The 6,555-nt window shown below is 31.9% G+C and overlaps 1 long non-coding RNA gene across 12 annotated transcripts; it reads left to right on the top strand.

Annotated features, from left to right (window-relative positions):
- The first annotated feature begins 650 nt into the window (after nt 1-650).
- On the top strand, nt 651-5,487 carry LOC131623834 (uncharacterized). 12 transcript variants are annotated; one of them, XR_009290329.1, is made up of 17 exons: nt 654-969; nt 1,092-1,182; nt 1,401-1,474; nt 1,699-1,745; nt 1,962-2,018; nt 2,165-2,325; nt 2,418-2,439; nt 2,600-2,699; nt 2,862-2,915; nt 3,094-3,192; nt 3,333-3,390; nt 3,523-3,625; nt 4,051-4,136; nt 4,245-4,404; nt 4,506-4,577; nt 4,742-4,855; nt 5,138-5,487. It is a non-coding gene; the product is annotated as an uncharacterized LOC131623834 (long non-coding RNA). The 12 variants fall into 12 exon arrangements; XR_009290326.1 differs by having other exon boundaries at nt 2,791-2,915; XR_009290334.1 differs by having other exon boundaries at nt 651-969; nt 2,165-2,439; nt 2,791-2,915; nt 4,506-4,624; nt 4,742-4,910.
- Nucleotides 5,488-6,555: the final 1,068 nt, after the last annotated feature.

The following is a 6,555-nucleotide window of genomic DNA, read 5'->3' as shown; positions in this document are numbered from 1 at the left end:
ATCCATCTTTTACTATTATAACTACCATATAGTCATTTTATTTAGTAATTAAGGTTTATTTATTTGATTAAGGCTTTTATTTTAAGAGAAAAGGGATAATGCACTGACCGTGTAAAAAAGTTTTACACTGTCAACCAGTCACGATCTTGTTAAACGCCAAGTCATACTGTAAATTTTAAGTTACTGATATGATACGGCAGAATAAAATATTTCTATTGGATGACAGTGTAAAATGTCAGTGCACTACCTTTTAACTCTTATTTTAATTAGTTGAACTCTTATTTTAATTAGTTGATTTAGTTTAATTTCATTTGTGTTTTTAGTATTAACTTTATTTTAGTGCATTCCTTATTTAGTTATCATAAAAACATACAAAAGAAATAAACACATAAAAAGAATAGAGTTTATTTATTAGTGTTAGTCAATCAATTTAATTTGTTTTAATTTTATATATTAATTTAGTTTTAATTAGTAAACATATTAAAAATACAAAAAATAAGCTCTTCATTTTTTTATCAATCTATCATATAAGAAAAGTCTACCACTATCCCATCTCTAAGCTATGCCACATCAGCATCTCTTCCCACAATAATCCACATCAGCATTGTCAAAATTAACTTCTTCTTTCATGCAGTTACATCCTTCTATTCTTCAATTTCCACTATTCTCATAAGTGTCCTTAATCCCACACTCTTCCAAATTCCAAAACTGTCAAAAAATGTCCTTAATCCCACTCTTCCAAATTCCAAAACTGTCAAAAAAAAAGTTTAAATTCTTCTTCTTCTTTACTGTCCCAAAATCTCTCTCGTCCTTTTTCTCTCTCACACGAACTCTCCTCTTCTTCTTTTCATTCTTCTTCTTCCTTCCTCCTTTTCAATCTGACTTTTTTGATTTTGTTCTTTCAGAAAGTATGTAATCGCTATTCGAGTGGGTAAATCAACGATTTGGTTACTTCAAACGGTAGGACAGGTTTGTTTCAAATCGATCCGTCATAGATTTCAGTTACACTCAAGACATGCTAACAGAATGATAAGTTAGCCTAATGAATCCTCAGAATAATTTGTCTGAAATTATTAAAATTTTCAAACCAGGGAATCCTTCCATCAATTTGGGAATTTCTACTCAGTTCTATGATGCCAAGAGTAAATTTGAGGAAAGAGAGGAGATAAGGCAGCGTAGAAGGTAATCGTTTCCCCTTCTATCAATCTAAATGATCGTCGATTAGTTGTATAATTTAATCTGTATTTTCAGGGCGAGTTTTTACTACATATTTGTTTCTATAACACCGGTTTTTCATTGTAAATTTATGATACCCGTCTGATCACTAATAGTAGATTAATAGACAGTGATTGAAGGATTTGCTATTGAGGAATGTTTGTTGATAAAATTTTACATTGCAGGTTGAAGCTGTTTTGCTGCTTTTGGGATACCCGTGATTTGGTGGGTCGACATGATTTATGTGAAAGGGGAAAAGGTGAATAAAAACCCTTGAATTTGAGAGTATTGGATTGTGTTAGTGTCATGTCGATTTGTGAGTGTCTTTGTCGTGTTTCCGCTATATGTGTTTCATAGGTTACAACAAATGCCTAAATTTCTCCCGATTCTTCGTTCTTTCTCTTTTCCTCATGTTTGTTCATTTTTGTTATTGAGTTTTGAACTACTTCGATTTTGTTTTTGATTTAAGATTTGTTGTTTCAGGTGTGGTGATGTTGGCTCACGCGGAAGGGGAAGATTCGTCGGCGGTGGTGAGATTTATTGGTTTGGTTGACATCAGTGTTTATCTTCTTGGTTATTATTAATCACACTTTGCGGTCTTTTTCTTTCTCGCAAACTTAATGTAGCATTATGTTGAATTGTCTGGTAGTTGAAATTTGGGTTGAATTGTTGAATTTTCTGCTACCTGGCTCATGAAATGATGCAAGCTTGGCTTAGACTACTTCTCTGCTGTTTTGATGCTGCAGGTTTTGATGCAAGCTTGGCAACGGTTGTTGATTTTGGTCTTTCGATGTCAGGGTCATGTACTACTCTTTCAAACATTGTTTCTACTATAGAGATTATTGAAATTCTATTTTATTTATGGATTACTGCTGTGAATCCAGCATATGCAACTCGGTTTCTTTGAAATCTGGAAAGAAAGGTAACAACCGTTCATATAATTCCGCAGCCGATTTACTGTTCTGTTTTAAAAGGGATCAACGACGCGGTTATGATCCGGATTGATGACGCGGTTTCGTCATTTGTTGCAAAGTTGTTGATTCCGTTTGCTGCCGATCATGGGAAACTGGACTAAGCAGCCGATTGCTATATCAAAACATGAACTCGAAGGTCACAACTTTTAATTGTTCATGAATTATACTTCTCTATATTTTGATTTCTAACAAATTGGGATATCTAAATAATGGTCTTCCACAAGATAGAGCAACACCTTGGTTTGACAAGGTATTCGATTTTTAACTACTATTTTATTTCAGAAAGTTTTAATCTAATATGTTTTAATCAAAAAAATTTCGAAATGTTCCTATCTAATATGTTTTATACATATAAATTTAGAAGTATGTCTGAGCAATAAACATGTTGGATTATTGTTGTCATGTTGCAGAGCTTCTTGATTATTGCATTGCTGAACTGGGAGGGAAAGTGGTGTATGGTGGCATTGTTAACATCAGAAGCAATCCTGAAACTAGAGTCAATGAATTTAGGTTAGTCTTTGATTTGTATGTTACCAAATATATAATGTATGACGGGAAGTTACTCTTATATTAAGAGTAAAAACTTCCTGACATAGTGCAGCTTGGCATTGACTATGAGCAGGACTGATGCACCCTCCTACTACATCCCCCATTTCATCTACTTGACTACAGCTTATTGAGAGCATGGTAACATTGACAGATTGCACAGCCTGGAAGTTGTATCGAGTAAGTAGCATTTGAACTGTCAATGATTAAATATTTTTGGCATCTCTTTCTCACTTATATAATTGATTTTTATGTGATTTATTTGTATGGATATGTTGTATGGATTTGCATCTCTTTCTCACTTATATAATTGATCTGTATGTGATTTATTTGTATGTGATCCTTTCTTTAATTTCAGGTTATTGTTGAATATCTTCAAAAAATTGATCAAAAGTTGGATAGTGCAAAGAGGGATTGGCTTGCTATTTACGATGAATGTGCCTCTGTCTTATATCAGGTGATGAATGGTGCAAAGTGGCTCACATTTAGTTCTTTAACACCGGGAATGATTCGTTGGCTCAGTGCTACTGTTTGATCATGTTGTTATATTCTTGATAGTCCATCCTTATATTCTCAAATTTGGTGTTGATTCTGCAGCTACTCCTACAACATTAGAGGAGGCCAATGCTACTGAATGCATAATAATATATTTAAGGTAATGACTTCCCTTTGATCGGATCTTTTATAATAAAAGTATGAATATGTCCAAAGAATATGAATATGTCACATGTGAAACCACTGGATTTGCTATGATCTTCGAAGAGTTTTTCTAACGAATCAAATACAGTGTCAGCTGGCTCATATAGTGCCGCCCTCGAATCTTGATTTCGTACAGCAAAAAAAGATGTATCTGTAAGCTGAAACTCAAGGACTACAAGCACACAAAGAAGGTATGCACAAAGGTTAGCTTATGAAGCTTTCTTCTTTTAGTTATCTTTCATTAGTTGAATTCAAGAGGAAATGAAGTAAAATCCATTGATGAACCTTATGAGAGTTTTGCTTTACTGTGTAGGAATGTAAAAAGATGTTCTTAACATATTAATATTTATTGAATCACACCCATCAATAAAAAAATTAATCTCCACTTGAAAAGTTGGAAAAGGTTAATTAAGCAAGGGGTGGTTCTACATGGCTACAATATTCAATTTTAATTTCATTTACTGTCATGAGAAAAACAATATTAAGGAAATGGTATAAGTGTTTGGTTTTTAATAAAAGTTATTTTACTGTCTCATATTTATCATTTTTGTTGTCTTGGAAAATCCAAGTTGAGAATAATTGTTTGTATCTTATTTATTTTTTATTTTGACAGCAGGGTTCATTCTTCTTTGGTGGACTTTCAATCATCACAAGTGCTGCCAGAAATGTGGAGATATGGAGGAGGATTCAGGAATCACGGTGGTGAGAGACAACATTTCTTACTACTTTTGTTTAATACACATACACACATGTTTGCAGCAAGTAGCAAGAGAGACGAACTGACTAAAAGTTTCTGCTATTCTTGAATAGCTTCAGGATAAGTTCAATAAGCATGGAAATCTTCTTGCTGTAAGTACGGCAGATAGTGGTGTTAAAATTCTCGCTAATGCAGAGGGTTTAAATCCATGAGGCCCGTCGATGCTACTGATCTAAAGCTTTGTATCTGCTTTAATTCGGCAGCATGATTAAGGTTTTGTTTCGATATATGTCCTTTTCATTTAAGTACTCTTTAATCTTTTCGGATTTTCAAGTTAACTAGATGAGTGCTTATCATTTGTATGTTTGTTGCAGGTTTCTCAAATTCTTCGCATAATTACATTTTATTCTACACAACTTCCCGTTCCAAACTACCACTGTCGCGAGGTATGAACGGTTGATATATGCAATTGTAATCCGTAATATTGCGTGAGGTATGATCGGTTGATATACACAGTTGTAAACTGTAATATGATCGGTTCATATTCTATTTAGTGTGATATTAGGTTGTTTAATTGATTTTGATGCTTAAAACTTATCTTTCTCTGTAGTGAGTGTTAAGTGGCAGAAGGAACTTTTCAAAGATGTAGAGATTGATACCAGCCAGCCCCCTTATGTTACTGAGGTCCTAAATAACATTGAGATCAATTTCATGCAAATGATTGGTGGGTCACTTTAATGATGTGGTTATCTGTTACATTGTGTAGTCATCCTCATATGGTAAAATTATATTTATACTTGTGATGCTTGATCAGATTTGGTTTTTGTTTCTATTGATTTTTTAGGATGGTCTTTGCTGTTTGATGTAGAATCTACTGTATTTCTTATTTGGATTCATATTACCATTACTCAGATTGATCATATTTTCAGTTCTTATCGTTTATTCATTTAAATTTTATGAAGAAATAGTAATTTTATACATTTTCATTGTGATGTCTCTTATGTAGATTCAAATGTTTGATTGTTGATTGTAACTGCATTCATCATTCTGTCTACTTTGCACAAACTGATTCTTGAAGAAGTGTATGAAGATTCTATGGAGCTAAATTACAGTTAGAATCAGAAGAGTATGTACTGTGGTCGCAGATCTACAAACTTCTTGGCACACATGCTTACTTTATGTCACATACATGTAGGTGATGATTGTCAATTATGGCATGTTTCTTTTGGTAGGTAGCTGATTCTAAAATCTAAAGTAAATTCTAAAATATCAATTGTGATTGTGAACTTAAATCAGATTACTATCTCAATTATATTTTATTTTATTAGTAGTTTAATTTCATGGCTCATTAAGAAAGATACGTGTATCAAGTAAGATAATTTCTATTATATTTTATTATAGTAGTTTAAATCAGATTACTATCTCAATTATAAGTTTTTAAATAAATAAATTTATTATCATTATAACACTTCATTTTTAATGAAAAGTAAAATGGATTGGACACGGGAACAAACTCAAATGTTGGTGCCTACGCGAATATGGATTTGAGTACGTGAATTTTTTAAACTGCGGATATGGGAACAGGTCCCTACTAACATCTATTATTTGTTATGCCATTATTTCTTTTGTTAAAAAATAAAATTAAATATATGTACTTTGAAATATTTATATAATATATGTATGTATCAGTTTAATTATAGGTGAATTCTTATTTACCCAACTCAAAAAGTTGGGTAAGGTTATCTCCTTTGTAAAATGCTTTGAAAACAATAAATATTTGTTGTATTTTAATAAATAATTAAATGTGGTAAATGAGTTGGAATGATATAATTGGTTGGAGGTACACTACCCATTTTTTTATGATGGGTAGAGAAGTTGTCCCCTTAATTATATTTTAATTTCCTAAAATATATCATTTATTAGTTTAAATTATCTTTCTTTTCTTAATGACTTTATTTTTCAATATTCAATTTTTTTAATATTAGTAATTTCATAATTTTACCCATTTTAACCAAAATTTAGTCTTTTACTTATACTTTTTATTATCTTCAATCCAAATGCGCGTTTGACTTGGCTGTTATAGTACTTATATTTTTTTAATCCATATGATACGGGACTAGGCTCAAATGTTGATGCCCACGCGGATATAGGCTTTAGTATGTGAGTTTTTTATATTCCCTTAATATTAGCGTGCTAGAATGGGTACCCGTGCGAACGCTTATAATTTTGCTACTACAACCTATATTTATATTATATTCTTTATCAATTTCATTTTTAATTTTATTATGTATCTTTACTGAACGAATGCATCATAATAATAATTATATAAATTTCTTTTTTCTATAAAAAAAATATAATATTGAACAAAATAAGCATGCCAGAACGGGTACCCGTGCAAACGCACGGGTATCACTATTAACTTAC

This window comes from Vicia villosa, unplaced genomic scaffold (genome assembly GCF_029867415.1).
Source record: "Vicia villosa cultivar HV-30 ecotype Madison, WI unplaced genomic scaffold, Vvil1.0 ctg.000081F_1_1, whole genome shotgun sequence".
NCBI classification, from domain to species: Eukaryota; Viridiplantae; Streptophyta; class Magnoliopsida; order Fabales; family Fabaceae; genus Vicia; species Vicia villosa.
Note: the sequence above shows the minus strand (reverse complement) of the source record. Positions and strands in the feature narration are given on the sequence as shown.